The 17,336-nt window shown below is 45.2% G+C and overlaps 1 long non-coding RNA gene and 1 other non-coding gene across 2 annotated transcripts; both read right to left on the bottom strand.

Annotated features, from left to right (window-relative positions):
- Positions 1-63: 63 nt before the first annotated feature.
- LOC102388309 lies at positions 64-9,090 on the bottom strand. The gene is made up of 3 exons (XR_322997.2): positions 8,981-9,090; positions 1,111-1,217; positions 64-672 (listed from the first exon to the last, which is right to left on the bottom strand). It is a non-coding gene; the product is annotated as an uncharacterized LOC102388309 (long non-coding RNA).
- A 6,377-nt stretch (positions 9,091-15,467) lies between these two features.
- On the bottom strand, positions 15,468-15,627 carry LOC112552062. The gene has a single exon (XR_003096399.1). It is a non-coding gene; the product is annotated as a U1 spliceosomal RNA (small nuclear RNA).
- Positions 15,628-17,336: the final 1,709 nt, after the last annotated feature.

Raw genomic sequence — 17,336 nt, 5'->3', positions numbered from 1 at the left:
TGGCTCAGGATCAACATGAAAAGGGTTAGGCACCTCCACTTGTTTACACAGTCTGAACCCCAATTTTATGTTTATTCCCTGAGAGACGTGTACAAACGGCGTGAGACATTGAGGACAAAGCAGATTTTATTGCATGTTAACATGCAGCAACAGACCCCAAAGGAACCTATGAACAGACTATCTGGGGTGACTGTGCTGGTATAAAATGAGTGCTACCTTCTTTTCTGTAAACGTAAAACTGGTCCTTGGCAAGTCTGTTGTCTCCTGGGAAACACGCGTTTCTCTGATACTGGAACACAGTGAACAAAAGTTTCACTGAATGTGGGATCTACTTCTCAGCTGCATGGCAACAGAGGATTGCTAACTCAGTCTGGTATTGAAAAGCACCTGGAATCAAATACACCAGTTTCCAAGCATGTCTTCCCCTACTTTGTTTCAATTTCTTTTCCCCTGAACCTACTTTCTATTTTTTTTAATTAAGTTTGGATTACAGAATCAGTGGGAGAGAGACCTCATCTTCCTTCTTATCTGCAAACTGCCTGGCATACTAATGCACTATAAGTAATAAGGGTGAGTGGTAATTTTACAGAGATTTTTGCAGCTTCTCCAGCCCTGCTTCTGGGAAGAGGTTGGCCCATACGAGTAGTGCTTGATTCTTTGCATGTTATTCTTCTGGGCAAATAAAAAACAAAAAGCAGTTATTATTATTATTTTTTTTAATATTGCATTATACCCTCTGGTCCTCTAAAGGGCATCCCAAGACAGTGACATTTTGACATGAGTTACTCTAGGAGGTCCTTGTCTGCAGCTCTTACCCTCAGCTTTCTGGCACACTCAGGTGAGACCAGAATTCAGTGTCCTGTTCTGAGGCTAGGAAACTACTGGGCGCTTGTACATGTGACGGGGTTTTAGTCACTCTAATAACACAGGCATGGACCCATTCATCAGCATCAGCAGGGAACTTGTCATGTTTCTCAAGATGACATATTGATAGAGCTTTTTTCAGGGAAAGCTATGGTAGCATGGGGATGGGAGGGCTGTCAGGGAAAGCCAAGACACTACTGATTTTTGCTAACTAGCTAGTTTATTTAATGGTTCTCACAAAAGTACCTGAATGCCTGATTCAGCAGGGGGTGCACTCTTGGATTACAATCTTAAAACAGCTCATGGTGAATCTTCAGAATGCCACCATTAGGCTTCAGAGTTAAAAGCCTGTTCTGATAAAAAGGAGAAAAGCTATTTCAGTTTAAGGACAGTAGTTGTGGAAAGTCAAATGGACACAAACTGGACAAGAATAAATTGAGTCTGGAAGTTAAAGGAAGGTTTTCAGTCATCAGAAGAACAAAGCTTTGGAATGGTCTTTTGAATGCAATAGTGGGGGGCAAAGGACCTGAATTGCTTCAGGATGGAGCTGGATAATTTTATGGAAGGGCTAGTGCAATAGGATAGGGATGCTCTTGGGATAGGAATCAGAGCACGTAATATGAGAGTTCATGTGTTTGGTATCCCCATGAACGAGATGGCAGGAAATGTGATCAGTGTGTGCTTGCTGGGGTTGCTTGTGTGTGGGGGAAGTGTGGTGATGTAGGGTTTCCTGACTTTGCTGATAGCACAGGCAAGATTTAAGGCAAAAGTTAAACTAGAGAAAGTGATCCTCAGCAGAGAAGTAGCTTCTTTGCATGAGGGGGAAGTGTGCAGAGGAGTGGTTTCTGCATTGAGGTTGTAGGCTGGCCATGTCCTAGGGTTCCTGAGGTGGGAGCATACTTTTGAGGAGGTGCCTTAGCTTGGATTAGTCTACGTGTGCACGTGTGTGTGTGTTTCTTTTTTGTGCTTATTCCTATGAAACTTATGTTTTAAATAGGTTTAATAATATTTGTTGCATTTCATTACATCCTATTCTCATATTTTGCAATTGCTGCTGGTTGTCTGAAGGGGCCAGGAAGATTTCCTTCCCTTTCCCCACCCCTGCAAGGATTTTTTTTATTTCTTGGGCAGGGAAGGAGGAGTTGCCCACCTCTGAAGCTCTGGGTATTGGTGCAGGGATGCACAGGCACTTCCTAATGGTACAGAGAAGCCTCACAGGTACTTGCTTTGTAGGTTTTGCTCATGTGCACAGGATTAAAGCACTGGAACAGGTTACTCAGAGAGGTGGTGGACTCTCCATCCTTGGAGGTTTTTAAGACCTGGCTAGACAAAACCTTGGCTGGGATGATCTAGTTGGGGATGGTCCTGCTTTGAGCAGGGGAGTAGGACTAAATGACCTCCTGAAGTCCCTTCTAACCCTCATTTTCTACCATTTTGTGATTAAATGGATCTCCAGATCTGACAACAGGAAAGAAAAATTTCCCCAGGTCAGATTAGTGGAGACAATTCTTTTACCTTCCTCAGCAGCATGGCACATGACCCACTTCCTAGGTAAAATATGACCAGGTGTTCTTAACACATTCCCTGCCACTGAAGGGCCACAAGGCCTTGGTCCTGCCCTTGTCTTTTCTCTCTTCCTGAGGCACACAGTTGTGTCAGTTTGCTTGTTATTGGGGGTTTTGTGGCCGTGGTCTGCAAGAGGGGCTGGAGGAGATGTTTTTGTGGACTATTTGGGGCAAAAGTTTATTACATCAATCCCTGCTAACACAGGGAACTGGACATGATGGCATGAGAAGTCCCTTACTGCCCTGTGTTCTTAGCTAGACTACATGAGCTGTACACAACTGAGAGTCAGGTTCAGATTATCTCAACAACACAAGTTTCATGCTATTTGATGTTTATTGTAAAGTCCCAGCTCCTGGAGTCATGTGATCACATGAATCGCTCATCTTTTTAAAGCAAATTTCTAGTCCTGAAAAAGAAAAGCTTGATAGCATGTTAATCTTACAGACTTAAACACCAGAAGGCCAAAAAGAAAACAGCCCCATTACTTTGTGTTTCTTTCTTTTTTTACCTCATGATAATAAGGCCCATCCCATGATTTGTGGGATATTATTTTTGAACAGATGGGAAGGACTTTTGGAGTGTGCTGCAGCATAGAGCAGACTACTCTCCTGAACCGTAAAAAATGATGGATGTCAGGAGCAGCAACATTGTTCATAGAACTCAAAACAGGCAAACAGAAAACTGCTGATGGCAACCATTCCGTTTAGGGATGGTTGGTCCACACTTAAAAATGTTATCAGCATAATTATGTCAGTTCAGGCTGTGATCTTTTGCTGACATAATTATACTGCTAAAGCCCTGGTATAGTTATAGTTACACTGACATAAGCAGGAAAATTGCAGCTTTTACTTCCTCAGTATAATAAAAGTGCAAAACCTTAAATTCCAAGAAAACTCACCGAAACTATATATAGCTCCCGTTAATTATTTTTATCACAGGCCTTTTAGGGTGCCTGTAATTCACATCAAGAATATTTTCCTAACAGCAGTGATTTATCCTCACCTTCCCTACAGCAATTAAACCACCAACCATAAAGCACCAGAACCATGGTCCTGGCCACAAGATTAAACTGCCAGAGGGATTCCAAAACTTCTGTTAGATCAAAAACTGAACAGAGGAGGAGCTTTGCATCATACCAGGTCGGAACAAATGTATTTTCTGGAGAGAATGTGTCCCTCGGCTCAGCATTAAGAACACCCTGCCCAGCTCTTACAAGTTCAAGCCTTGGGACCGACACATTAAATATTCTTAGAAGACATATTGTCCACAGGAACCAGGTGCTTGACTATGGGGCTTTAGAAACACAGTAGTTAACACCATTAAGTCAACTAGCAGCCAGTACAAGAGTGCAGGTGTGCTCTAACAAATCTATTCTATTCAGATGTGGAGCAATAGCATTCTGCGCTAGATGTGGTGTGACATCCCCCATTTATCTCCATGGGCATGTTAACTCCAGTCACCTGATGAAATCTGAATGTAAAATGTAATTATTTCACTGCTGATCATATTAATGGAATGATTCAGTCTATCCTTTAATGGTTATAACAAAAGGTTGCTGGTCCACAACCATGGCTCATAGCTGCTACCATAATAATAAATAATAGTATGCAGTGTGATTGGATTTGATGGGAATAAGGCTGTAGATTTTTAAGATGCAAATACTTGACACATCTATTAATTCTTCTGGTTTTAAGAATAGGAATCTCAAAGGCAGAAGACATGAGATTATTTTAGAAAAATTAAAAGGTCTCGAGGCTCATTTTTAACGCTAAAGACTAGGTGAAATAAAATTAGAATATCAGTTTTATTTAAAAATATGTAAACATTACATTCTTTACTATAAAATATATATGGGTTACGGTGATTTTGCTGAACTTTCAAAGTCTATCAAAGGAAAAATATTTGCTTATTGTGGCAAATTTTACAGCAATTTCTAGTAACCTAATTTCTTGATGAAAGTTTCTTCCCCGTTACATGTGGAGGGGCCTTTAGTTTTTAATAATCCAGGAGAAATTAGTCTGACCATCCCTTGTGAATCCCCAGTTTCTATACAAGGCCCGCTTTGGGTCAAATAAGTTTCTCAGACACCGGTAGTTTAAAGCCATGGAATGGCTCCTGGAATACTCTGCCCATTGTACTAGATGGATACAGTGTCTCACCTTATCAGCAGGGATCCTGATATATATTAGTGGCGTTTCATTTTAATCACAGAAAACATGTGGATTTTGGGTTACTTTTTGTGTCCAAAATTGGGGATTTTTTTTTTTAATCAGAGAAAGCCAGGATCCCTTTATATCCATGCGGCATAATGACCATAGCATTGTCTTTTCAGCAACATCATCCTTGCTATCAATGATTTACTAGCCACATTTCTAGAAGTGTGGGAGGCAGCCAGCTGTTTCATGAGCTTCACTATGAGGTAAACAGAGCTATGCAATACAGGGCCCTGCCTGGTATGGAATCAGTACTGAGCACACTCATCCCCTCACATAGTTGAGCTCCTTTTTATCAGAGGATAATGCAAGCCCTGAAATAATCTGCAGAAGATTGGAGGGTGAATGCAGTTTCTAGCTGAGAGATTATTGAATGTTTAAAAGTTTTGGCAGCATCAGACCAACATCTGGTCTTCCAAGTACCCTAAAAAGCCACAACCTAATTCCATAGTGACACAGCACCCCCCCAATGCCATTATGTCTGGATTGCTGGACACGAGATACGCACCAGGACCACTGGCTGCATGTTGCTGCAAACAGAGAGCTTTAATCCAGGCCTGTCAATACAAGACACCCTTATTATTCAGCACGGTTATTTAAGCAACTGTAGAGTGTGTGTCCAATTCCTGTGGTTCAGCATTTCTCAACCTGTGGGTCGCAACCGAAAAGTGGGTCACAAGAATATATGAAAGGGTCATAGGGCAGTGGGGATGGGGGGCAGTGTATCGGGAGTGAGGGGCACTGGGTTGGGAGTAGCCATTGATGCTTATAAATGGGTCCTGGTATAAAAAAAGATTGAGGACCACTGCTGCAGTTGAAGCCCAATTCTGCAAGCCTTGTATTAATTTCATAGCTCTCTGTTGGGTATGGTGCTGGAGTTAATACTTTGCAGTATGAATGAGACCTGTTAGAACATATTGCACATTCAATACCTTTCATTAAGACCTTATCCACACTGGGATATCAGCCACTGACGTAAATCATGTCTGCACAAGTACAAGCCACACAGGTAGCTACAGTCCCATTAGAGGTAAGGCCAGGGGGTATCTCAGGACCTGAAATGACTGAGACACTTAAGAGTCCAGTTTTCAGAGAAAGAAGGCATTGGAATTTAAACCCTATATGCACCAGGAGTGCTAGACCTATACTAGGATATCAGATATTGGCAAAACACTCCCAAGGGGGACTTCATAGCCCTATATTAAAATCACAACACACACTCTCCCCTCCCCCAAGCAATACAAGTTACATGGGCAAAATGGCAGTTTTGCTAGTATAACTGCAGCTACACTGGGGGATCCTGCTAGCACTACTAAGTCAGCCACACTTCTTTGCACTCCTAACATGACTATGCCAGCAGAAATCTGTGGAGAAGCCCCAGGCCTCCTTTCCTGCCTCCTGGTTCTGGGTGAAACAAATTATAAAGGACAACAGCGAAATATTACTAGTATAACTAGATTACACTCAGGGCAATTGCTGACACAACTGTGTTAGCTGGAGATCAGACCAGCCAACACATAGACAAAGTTAGTAACCCCGAGAATCCCAAATCACTCCAGTGATTTTTTTTTTTAATCCTAAACCTCATTTTCAGGATTGAGCTAAGCAGTTCCCACAACTGAGACAGAGCTGTCAGTGGGAACTGTCTGCTGTTTGTTTAGGAGATAGCTCTTTTGCTGTGGAAATGGTGCGGCTGCTGTCTGGCAGCAATGTTTTTGTAACTTGCTTCAGTTTGAGCATTAGGGGATCAGGGAAAAGGACCGTTCATGGATCAAAAACTACTTAAAAGACAGGAAGCAAATGGTTTGGCTACATTTTTCACAAAGGGAGAAGGTAAATGGGGGAGTCCCTTGGAGATCTGTGCTGGGACCTTTGCTGCTCAGCATGTTTGTAAATGATCTGGAAAAGGAGGGGAAGAGGTAATGTTTGAAGATGATACAAAATAATTCTGCATATTCAAATCCAAAGCTGGTTGTGTTGCCCTACAGGGAAACTGAGTGACTGGGCAATGAAGTGGCAGAAGAAATTCAGTATCAATGGGTGCAAAGAAATGTACACTGGAAACAATAACCCAGATTGTACATACGCAGTGATGGGCTCTGAATTACGAGTTTAACCATTCAAGCAAAGAATCTTGTAGTCACTGAGGAGACTTCTCTAAAAACATCAGCTCCATGTGCAGCGGTGGTCACAAGGGCAAATAAAATATCAGGATACTTTAGGAAAGGAATTGTGGACAAAACACCAGTATTCCATCAGATAAACCCCCGCCTTGACTACGGGGTACTATTTTGATTCTCTCACTTCAAAAAAGATATGCTAGAACTAGAAAATACATAGACATCTTCAGTGCAATTCCTGAGGGGACTCATTACTGGTAACAGAGCATGAGTCAGAAACAGCCCAACAAGATGCAGCTTCCAGGAAGAGTCTGCCAGGGTGATGATGACCCTTCCCTGTCTCAAGTCATCTTTTTACTTATAACTGATCATATTGACTCTAATTCATAGAGAAGCTGATATCATACGGCCACTTTAGTGAAGGGAGTTTAAAAGAAAAGTTGCATCTTATGGGTTGCATCTATACGAGATGCTGACTGCACAGCAGCTCGTTACTACTGTGCAATAGCGTTGTGTGGCAGGAAGCGTCATGTGAATCTACTGAGTAGTAGTAATGAGCTACTGCACAGTTGGTGTCACCTAAGAGCCATTTGGAGATGCTGCTACACCGTAAATCCAGTTACTGTGCAGTCATTTAGTACTTGTGTATCCAAGTACTAAATGACTGCACAGTCAGGGTTTCGTGTAGACACAACAATGTAGAACTACAGGCAGTCCTCGACTTACAATGTTTTGAGTAACATTTTGCACTTACAATGTTTATAAATTAACACCCTGCTTCAACTTTATGATGTCAGTTTTGACTTTACAACGCTTGATCTGATGCGACGCTATGCCAAGGGAACAAGTTTGTTGCGTCGCTCATCTCCCTGGAGAACATCTGTCCAAACGTCTTTGGACACTTTCTTTAAGAAAGCAGACAAGACTCCAGAAAACCGTGCAGCCAAGACTCCTGAGGAGACTCCAGCCAAGAGCTTTTCAAAAAGTCCAGCAAAGTCATCTCAAAGAAGTCCTTCCAAATCAATGTGATTGCTATTTACAATGTAAATACACGAATGTAGCTATATTACTTATGTATATTGATGAGTACAAAATTCTGGGGTATTTTTGGTGAAAATAGGATATCGGGCCTTGGATTAAGAACCAATCCCCCATTTATAACATTGTTTCTTATGAGAAAATTGGTTCTGAGTTCCAACGTTTTGACTTAAGACGCGGTTTTTAGGAACCAATTGTGTTATAAGTCCGAGGACTGCCTGTACTACCATTTTACATGTTGCCCTAGCAGCTAGCTGCCCCTTTACAGCACTAACATGGAGAAGGGTAAACTCTTGGGTAAAGAACTGGTAATAAAAAATAAAAAAAATCAACACCTAACTATTAGCTTCCAGCAGCCTTCATTTTCTCTCCTAAACGCACAAGACAGCCACACCAGTGAGCAGCTGCAGAGAAGCAGTTGTTGCAGTTCCATAGGCACAAATTATCCAATATCAAACTCTGTCCACCCTGCTTTTCCTGTTATTCTAGGAAACAGTGGTTTAAATGTTAAAAAGAAATTAAATGATTATGTTGGTCAGGTGGAAGGGTCTGACTTTTTGTAAATGATTTAAAGTAGTGTAAAAGTGATGTTGGTGCCAGGGTGGGGTCCAGAAATGACATGAGAGGCATGGCTTTCTTAGGATAAGATCTTTTATTGGACTAGCTGTGTGGTTGAAATAAAGTTAGACAAGCTTTCAAATACAAGACATTCTTTGTCAGGTCTTGCATTTGAAAGCCTGTCTAACTCTATCCCAGCCATACAGCTATTCCAATAAAAGATCTCACCCCAAGAAATCCTTGTCTCTTGTATTTAAAAGCACTGAGCAGGACACCTGACTTCCTCTTTGGCTTTGCCACAGGCTGTGTGACCTGGGGCACATCAGTTTCATCTCTTTGTGTTTCAGTATCCTCCAAGGGAACATCCCTACCTCATAGTACTGTGTTATATAGGTGCTTGTACACTGTCCCCCCACAAGGCTACAGATAGATAAGCACTACAGGTACAAGTAAAATACATGTCTGAAGGCAAGAAATCCTCATAGAACGCAATCACAGTTGGACTGATATGGCTGTGAGCACAACCTGACCAGAGGCTCCTTTGGGGGAGCAGCCATGCCTTAGCAGACTTATCTTATCACCACCATCCCATTAGAAGAGACAACTTGACTTGCTCCTCACCTTGCTCAATTGTCCCATCACCTCTGGTTGTTTTGCTAAGTATTTGCCAGACGACCATTTCCTCTCAAGCTCTGTAAGCACACTACCACTTCCAGCTGTGGCAAAGAACTTCACACGCTGCTTAGAAGCAGGCAGCACAGTTTTCCACTTACACTAAAGAGACCCAATCTACACTACAGAAAACGCACATCAGCCTGGGCATGAGGTCAGTGTCTCTCAACACAGTTCTGTCTCACAGGGTGTTGGAGGATTTAGCACAATTCAAGGATGTGGCTGAATCCATTCCTCACTTCAAGGTGAGACAGCATTTTATCTGAGCTAGGCTGGTGCTATGAAAGCACGTTGATTGGTACCTTAGGGATACTTCAGGCAGACAGAAGCGGTTGATGGGATAATGTAGGTGGGAGCTCTTTTTTTTCCCTAACTGCCACAGCATGCTTGTTTGAATCTTGTTTGGAGCTGTGGGTGCAGACTGGAGATGGTGTATGAAAAGTTTATAGCAAACTGGGTTAAACATCTCTGCCCCAAAGGTAAATTAGCTTCAAGGAAAGTCAGCTGCAACTAATCTGGTTGAGTCTGCTGTGCTCCTTGTCTAACTGCAGAAACCAGCCTCTGTCACTCTTCAGCTCCAGGACCCTCTTGCAAAGGACTTGATTTTTTCTGAACACCATTCCATAACACACAGTGCAGAGAGCGGGAGCGTGTGTGCTTGGATGGGGCTGTGCCTGCATCTCCAGTTACAAATGAAACTTGTAGGCTTATCAGTATGAGTTTGGGGAGTTCCAGATCTTACCCATTGCTAATGAGCTGCATAACAGGCACGGCTGAACCATCATTTGGGGCCCAGCTGTTTTTTAAGCCATTCCCAGTGGGCAAATTCAAAGCATTTCACAGGTTTTCGCACTACTTTGCTTAGAAATACTTCCCTGCCTTCTCCAAAGCAGCAGTTTTACAAACATTTGTCGATTTGTTGGACATTTTAGTATGAACTAATGCAGAGGTGTTCAACATTCAGCTAGGTCTGGCCTGCATAGCTGTGTCATTCAGTCCATGGATCTTCTTACAGGTCCAGAAATGTGGTGGTGGGGAGTGGAGGCATTGTTAACTGCTGCAGCTTGGATGCTGCCAAACCTCCCCTGCTGCCAAATTTCAGGCCCCGTGAGGAGCCACGCAGACTGGATTGCATGGCCCCACAAGCTGGATGTGGTGCAGGAGGCTGGACCAGTACACTAGATTGCACCCGCACAGTGATCCAGCGCACCAGTCCCTACACTGGATCAAGCCCGGACACCACTCCTGTGCACCAGAGCTGGCTTGCAGACCAGCCCCATGCCACTCATCTGGCTTACGGGGTCTGGTAGGTTGAGCTCCACTGAACTAATGAGATTCCATGGGCCAGCAGAGGCAGCTCTGGCAATGTTGGGTCACAAGACAATGGTTTTTGGTATCAAGAGCAAAGGACTAGGACACACAGATTCTAGTCCTGACTGCCATTAACCTTGTCTTTCTGTACAAATTTGCACTGGCTGCATAAATCCCTCTATGCCTCCCTTTCCCTATGTGTATAAAGGAGATGCTACTTGGAAATTACTGCGAGATCAACAACTGACCTGTGCTCTGTAAGTGAAAGAACTATAAATCCAAACAATCCATCGCCCTGGGGACTAATACCAATTGCATCCACACGTTTATTATTCTCACTTGATAAAGAAAATAAACTTTAGTACAGCATGTAATACCTAAGAACTGGAATTTCCCTGGGTAGAAATGCAGCTCCAGCTCAGACCTTGTTTCTGTGAATGTCACCATTGCATGTACAGCCAGCAGAATGCCAGAATCAAGGAACTTGTATATTTTTTCACCAGGTTCGATTAAGTAATTCCCCTGCTCCTAAGGGAACCCCAGGGGTAGCCATTACTAGCTAGTGTGGACAAGGCTAGTTGTGTTTCTAAATATTACAAGCAAAATGCTTAACATGTTAAAAAACTCTTTGGATTTTCTCAGTATAGACAAGACCCGAGTTTACGTTTATAGACAAATTGGAGAGTTGTAGACAAACTGAAGAGTCCAGTGGAAGGGAACAAAATTGGAGGGGGCTGGGGCACATGACTTCTGAAGGAAGGCTGAGGGAACAGGGCTTATTTAGTGTGGAGAAGAGAAGATGGAGAGGAGATTGCAGCCTTCAACTACCTGAAGGGTGTTTGCAAAGAGGACAGAGCTAGACTGTTCTCAGTAGTGGCAGATCACAGAACAAGGAGCAATGGCCTCAAGCTGCAACAAGGGAAGTTAAGTTAGATATTAGGAAAAACTTTCTCACTAGGAGGGTAGTAAAGCCCTGGAAGAGGTTACCCAGAGAGGTGGTGGAATCTTTATCCTTGGGGGTTTTTAAGGCCTGGGTATACAAAGCCTTCACTGGGATGATATAGTTGGGGATGGTCCTGCTTTGAGCAGGGGGTTGAACTAGACAGGGCCATCCTGGGGGTGGGGAGCATATCAGGGCGACTGCCATGGGCAACTGGTGCCTCCTGAGTTGGGGGGGCACATGCCCCCCCAGCAGCCAGTCAGCAACTGGTGGGGTCCCCCTGCGGCCAACTGCGCTGACCCAGAAGCACGAGCAGTGCTCCTGGAACTCTGAGCAGCGTTTCTTCTGGTGTCCCCATTCCCCAGCCAATGCTCCCCCTGCCCATCGCCTAACTGGGGAGTGCTGGATTTCAGGGGGTGCACCAGTGCTCTCAGGGGTTGCATGCGCACCCCCATTCACCCCCTACATGTCACCACTGGTGACCGCCCTGGGCCCTGTGCTTTGGGGGGCCCCATGGAGCTGGGTGGAACGGCTGCAGAGACTCCATGCTGCCGCTGGCTTTATGTCTGGCCACTTGGCACCACCCCCCACCACCAAATCCGCCACCAAATCTGGCACATCTGGCCCCTTGGCACTCGCCCCCCCCCGTTTTTCTGCGCATTTCCGCCACCGGCTTCCTTGTCTGGGGGCAGGGCCCTGCACAGGCTGATTTGCCTCAGACCCCACACCCTGCTCGGGTCGTCTCTGCGACTAGATGACCTCCTGAGGTCCCTTCCAGCTCTAATTTTCTATTACAGGCAGTCCTCAACTTAAGACATTTTGAGTTACAATGAACGGCACTTATGACATTTATAAATTGACACCGTTTCGACTTTCTGACGCCAGTTTTGACTTTACGACACTTCATCCAATGCTACACCAGCAAACAAGTCTGCTGCGTCACCCATCTCCCTGGAGAACATCTGTCCAAACTTCCTTGGATACTTTCTTTAAGAAAGCAGACAAGACTCCTGAGAAGACTCTAGCCAAGAGCCCTTCAAAAAGACCAACCAAGAGCCTTTCAAAAAGTCCAGCAAAGTCACCTCAAAGAAGTCCTTTCAAATCAATATGATGGCTATTTACAATATGCATACATTAATGTAGCTATATTACTCATCTATAATTGGTTGAGTACAAAATTCTGGGTTCCTTTTGGTGAAAATAGGGTATGGGGCCTTGGTTCAGGAACGTTTCGACTTAAGATGCAGGTTTCAGGAACGCCTATATTCGAATTTATAGCCAAGCTAAAAGCTACGCTTGTATCAGACTTCATAGGAATTAATAGTGCCATGTGAGGAGGTCATATATAAAAATCAGAGGCCTTATGCCAATCTAGGTAAGGTTACCTTTGATTAACAGGATAGGACTTGAACTCCTACCATTCTAAGAGCAGCTGCTGTCCTGAATGCCTTGGATTAAGTAAGAAGACAATTGCTATAACATTTTCAACTGGTTATATTCATATGAAGTAGAACAGACTGGCCATGCAGCAAAGAGTGCGGGGGGCAGCAGCTGTCATACTTTCAGAGAGCATGACTGATCGTTTTATAGCCTGACTGCAGTTTGACCAAGGGAGAACTTAATTCTAAAATAAATTCTAGCCAGGAACTCCTGGCCTTTAATTTATGCATTGCTGGCAGAAAGAAGGCCCCTAGGTACCCAGCGTGGTGCCATGAAGCTAGGAACAGCATATGTATTTGTTCTTTCTCCCTTTCACTGAGTGCTTGCATCCCTTATGACAGGCACTGCTGAAAGACTTATTCACAGTGGCTGCCTCAGGGAACTGGTGACAGCCACAGAGCAGAGCCTTTCATCTTTTGGGCCAGATCTGCACTAGGAAGTTTTACCAGCATAGATAGCCCTGTCAGCTGGGAGTGTGAAAACATCACACCTTATAACTGACATAGCTAGGCCAACTAAAACCCTGGAAGGGGGTGCTGCTATACCAACAGAGTGTGGCTTCGTTGGTTTAACATGAATCATGTGGGAAGGTGCTTTAGCTAGGTTGGCACAAAAGGCCCTCCTGCTGGCATGTACCGCTAAGGGGCTCTGCTGACATCGCTATAGCAAAAGAGGCTCTGTTTCTTCCACAAGCCCTAGGTGCCTGGGTCAAAGTCAGCCACAGTCAGCAGAGACCAAGAGTTTTCATGTCTGGTGGCTTAATCAGTTGGCAGTGTTGCTGGTTCCTATTGAGTGACTGCCCAGATCACAATTGGGTGCAAACACTGGAGGGTTCTTTGCATTTGCACAGCACTGGTGCAGCAGTCTCTCCATGCCGGGTAGGCAAAAATAGCTGTGTAGTAGGCACGAGATACATGGATAATTCTCTACCCAGGTGCAAGACATCCTTTCTAATAGTTCTATCCCCCTAACCCACATGATATTTGGGGAGAGAGAGGGAATGAGACATACTGGGAAAGTAGTTAGACCCAGGGAAGGCCTTTCCCCCTATAAAGCTGCACAACACTCAGTGGAGTCTGAAGCTGAGCTAGAAGACCAAATGTGTAAAGCCTAAGGGGGCTACAAACACCTGGCAGGCTGGACACGTCACCAAAAGCAAGTGTGGCCCCAGTGCACACGCCACATGGCAATGACCTAGGAAAGCAAGAATATTGTCAATACTTAACACACTGCTGGAAGGTTCCTATATGACTGTCCTGGGCTTGCTGAGGTACTTCTCAAGTGTAACCATGTATCGGCTCCTCCCTTTTAAATTGCTAATCAAAGATGGTTCTAGTCCACTTCGACTGTTCTGGCAGACACCGCATCAGGGAAAATCCCCAAGTCCTATCGAGCCCCCACCATGCTCTATTTCATATTCCAGCAAGCTGAGTAGTTGGCAAGCGCCCCATTGACAAAGCCACAAGGGTCAGTTCTATCATATTCATGAGGTCAATGATTGTAACGCTTATATGCACAGGGGGCAGCAGTAGGGGAAAGCAACCTTGTTTGGGACTAGTTACATGATATGCTGAGAATGGCTCAGGGAGGAGTGTCCCCTGTGTACTAGATGCAGCACACAGGGCCAGTCTCCGGTCCTGATCCAGTGCATGGACTGGCCGCATGCCACTCATTCAGCCCACAGGACCTGGTGAGTTTGACACCACTGCACTAGAAAATCAGTGAAAGATAGTTCCTTATCGTTTGAACAGGAATTGCAACTAGCTGCAACCCCACAGAATCCTAGGAGATGTATGTTGACTCCTCATCTAGCAGAAGTATGCTGAAGCAGATTACATTGCCATTGGAGGCAGCTGTTTTGGCTTGCCGAGCAAAGGCTATCAGTATTAATAATGAAGCCTAGTTGTTGGGAACTTATGTTTAAATACCATTTTTGCATGAACAAACAGAATGCTAAATACCTTGCGTCTATTATTAAGATTAAGAATGAATGAGGCACAAGTGCAGACAGTTACAGATTCTTATAACCTGAGGGCTGAAACCATTGCCCTTTTAGGGTAGGTACTCACTGCCTCAGTACCTCACCAGGGAAAGTCACAGCCAAGCAACCACACCTACTCCACACATGCTGCCTTCCTCAATAGATGGAACATGGCTGTTTTAGCACAGTGCTGGGCATGTGACAATAAGTTATCCGTTGGGAGACCTTAGGCTGCTATGTTATATTTATTTAGGGAGGTAGTATGTGCAGAGCAGTCATGGTACGCTTCACAGTGGTGCTCCCTGGTGTGGTACAGAGGCACTATAAACATGCCTTTATGGCTTGAGGTTGCTCTCTACAAGTCAACACAAGCATCATCATTAATTTGAAAGGAAACTTAACCTGTCCTTTAAACAGAAAAGTTTTGCAACAAACCAGGAGCCAGCTGTCATTTTCAAATAGTCAGCAGGTTCTCAACTCATTTCCACCTGTTTCCCAATACTGTGATTATTTTTTATTGCCTTAAGGACAAATTACTGGTAGTTCCAAATTCAAATTGACTTGAGCTGAGCTCAATTGTTCAAGTCTGGGTGGCTCTACCACTGGGCAAGTTTCCTCCTTCCCAGACCCATCAGTCTGGGATTTTGGATATGCCCCAAATCCACGGCAGGCACCCTATGTGCAGGTCCCAAGCCCAAAGGAGTTTGATTTTGGATGCCTCCTACTCACGCTTGCTCCTAGCCAAAAGGCTGAAAGAACAAGCCAGGGAGAAAGCATAAATGCAGTCCCTCATTACTACAAAAATGTGCAGTTGAGTTTCCTGCTTTTGGGAAACTTATAGGGGTCAGCCAGCCCGGAGAGCAATGTACAGGCCTCTTCCAGGGAAAACCTGTTGACCATGGTATCTCCCCACCCCAGCACTATGATTTCTGTGGTTTCATGGCTGGAATGCAGAGGATGTGCCAATCAAAGAGCAGATGCCATTGTGAAATTTCTCAGCTTCCAACTTCCTTCTCTTGAGGAGCATCCTCACAATGAGGTGGGGAATGTGACTTCTGAAATGTTGTAGAATAAACACCTTTCAGCCTTGCACAAATCACAGATAGGACAAAACAGCTGGGTAACCCTGCGGGCAACTCATCTGCTGTTCAGTACCATGAATCCCAGCCACCATTCAGAAGCTGTATCCCTAACTCCCATGCTCAGTAGCTATTGAACATGGGAGTTAGAGGTACAGTCAGAACTTCCTAGATCTTAAATGCTGGAGGCTGCAAGTGAGAGAGGAATGGTAGCAAGCCCCCCGTCATATGCAGTTCACACTGCCTTTCAGCTTTTGCGGGACACAGGATATTGGGCACCAGGGACCTATGGTTTGACCCAGTAAATGACAGTTCTTACGTTCTCACTACTGAAGGCAGTGGCGCTGCATAGGGGGTACTCAGGGGTGCATGTGCACCCCCTGACAGGCCACATTCCCCGCTTAGGCGATGGGCAGGGGGAGCAGGCAGGAGCACCAGTGCCCCCGCTGCAAGCGCCAGCCAGGGAGTGGGAGCACCAGATGAAGCACTGCGACCATTTCTGTGAGTGCTGCAGCTGCTTCCTGGTCGGCATGATCGGCCGCAGGGGGATGCCCCCCCAGCCAGTGAGATTGGCTGCAGGGGGACCCCCCACCTGGTTGCTGATTGGTTGCTGGGGGGGCATGTGACCCCCCTTACTAAGGTGGCACCAGTTGCCCATGACTGAAGGGAAGTCTCTTGTTGATCTTGTCTGCACTAGCACTCCACCTACTGAAGTTTCATCTTGGAGGCAAGTCCATGGGTGGGAAGGATAGCTGAAGTGAAAGAAGATTTCATAGATTTCATAGACATCAGGGCTGGAAGGGACCTCGGAAGATCATCGAGTCCAGCCCCCCACCCAAAGGGCAGGAAGTCAGCTGGGGTCATAGGATCCCAGCAAGATAAGCATCCAGTTTCATCTTGAAGGTGTTCAATGAAGGCGCTTGAACCACCTCCGGTGGCAGGCTGTTCCAGACCTTGGGGGCTCGGACAGTAAAGAAGTTCTTCCTTATGTCCAGCCTGAAACGATCTTGAAGTAGTTTGTGACCATTCGACCTCGTCATCCCTTGGGGCGCTCTGGTGAACAAACGTTCCCCCAGATACTGGTGGTCACCCCTGATAAACTTATAGGTGGCCATCAGATCACCCCTGAGCCTGCGCTTTTCCAGGCTAAAGAGCCCCAGGGCTCTCAGCCTGTCATCGTAGGGTCTGCTTCCCTGACCTCTGATCATGCGCGTGGCTCTTCTCTGGACTCTCTCAAGCTTCTCCACATCCTTTTTGAATTGTGGAGCCCAAAACTGGACACAGTACTCCAGCTCCGGCCTCACTAAGGCCGAGTACAGGGGGAGAATGACGTCCCGGGATTTGCTTGAGAACCATCTATGGATGCAAGCCAGCGTTTTGGTCACTTTACTAGCCGCCGCATCGCATTGCAGGCTCATGTTCATCTTGTGGTCAAAGATGACCCCCAAGTCTCTTTCTTCCATAGTGCTAGCCAACATAGCACTGCCGACCCTATAAGGATGCTGCGGGTTTTTTTTCCCAAGGTGGAGAACCTTGCATTTATCAGCATTGAAC

This window comes from Alligator sinensis, unplaced genomic scaffold (genome assembly GCF_000455745.1).
Source record: "Alligator sinensis unplaced genomic scaffold, ASM45574v1 scaffold138_1, whole genome shotgun sequence".
Lineage (NCBI taxonomy): Eukaryota > Metazoa > Chordata > Crocodylia > Alligatoridae > Alligator > Alligator sinensis.
This window is presented reverse-complemented; position numbering and strand designations above follow the sequence as displayed.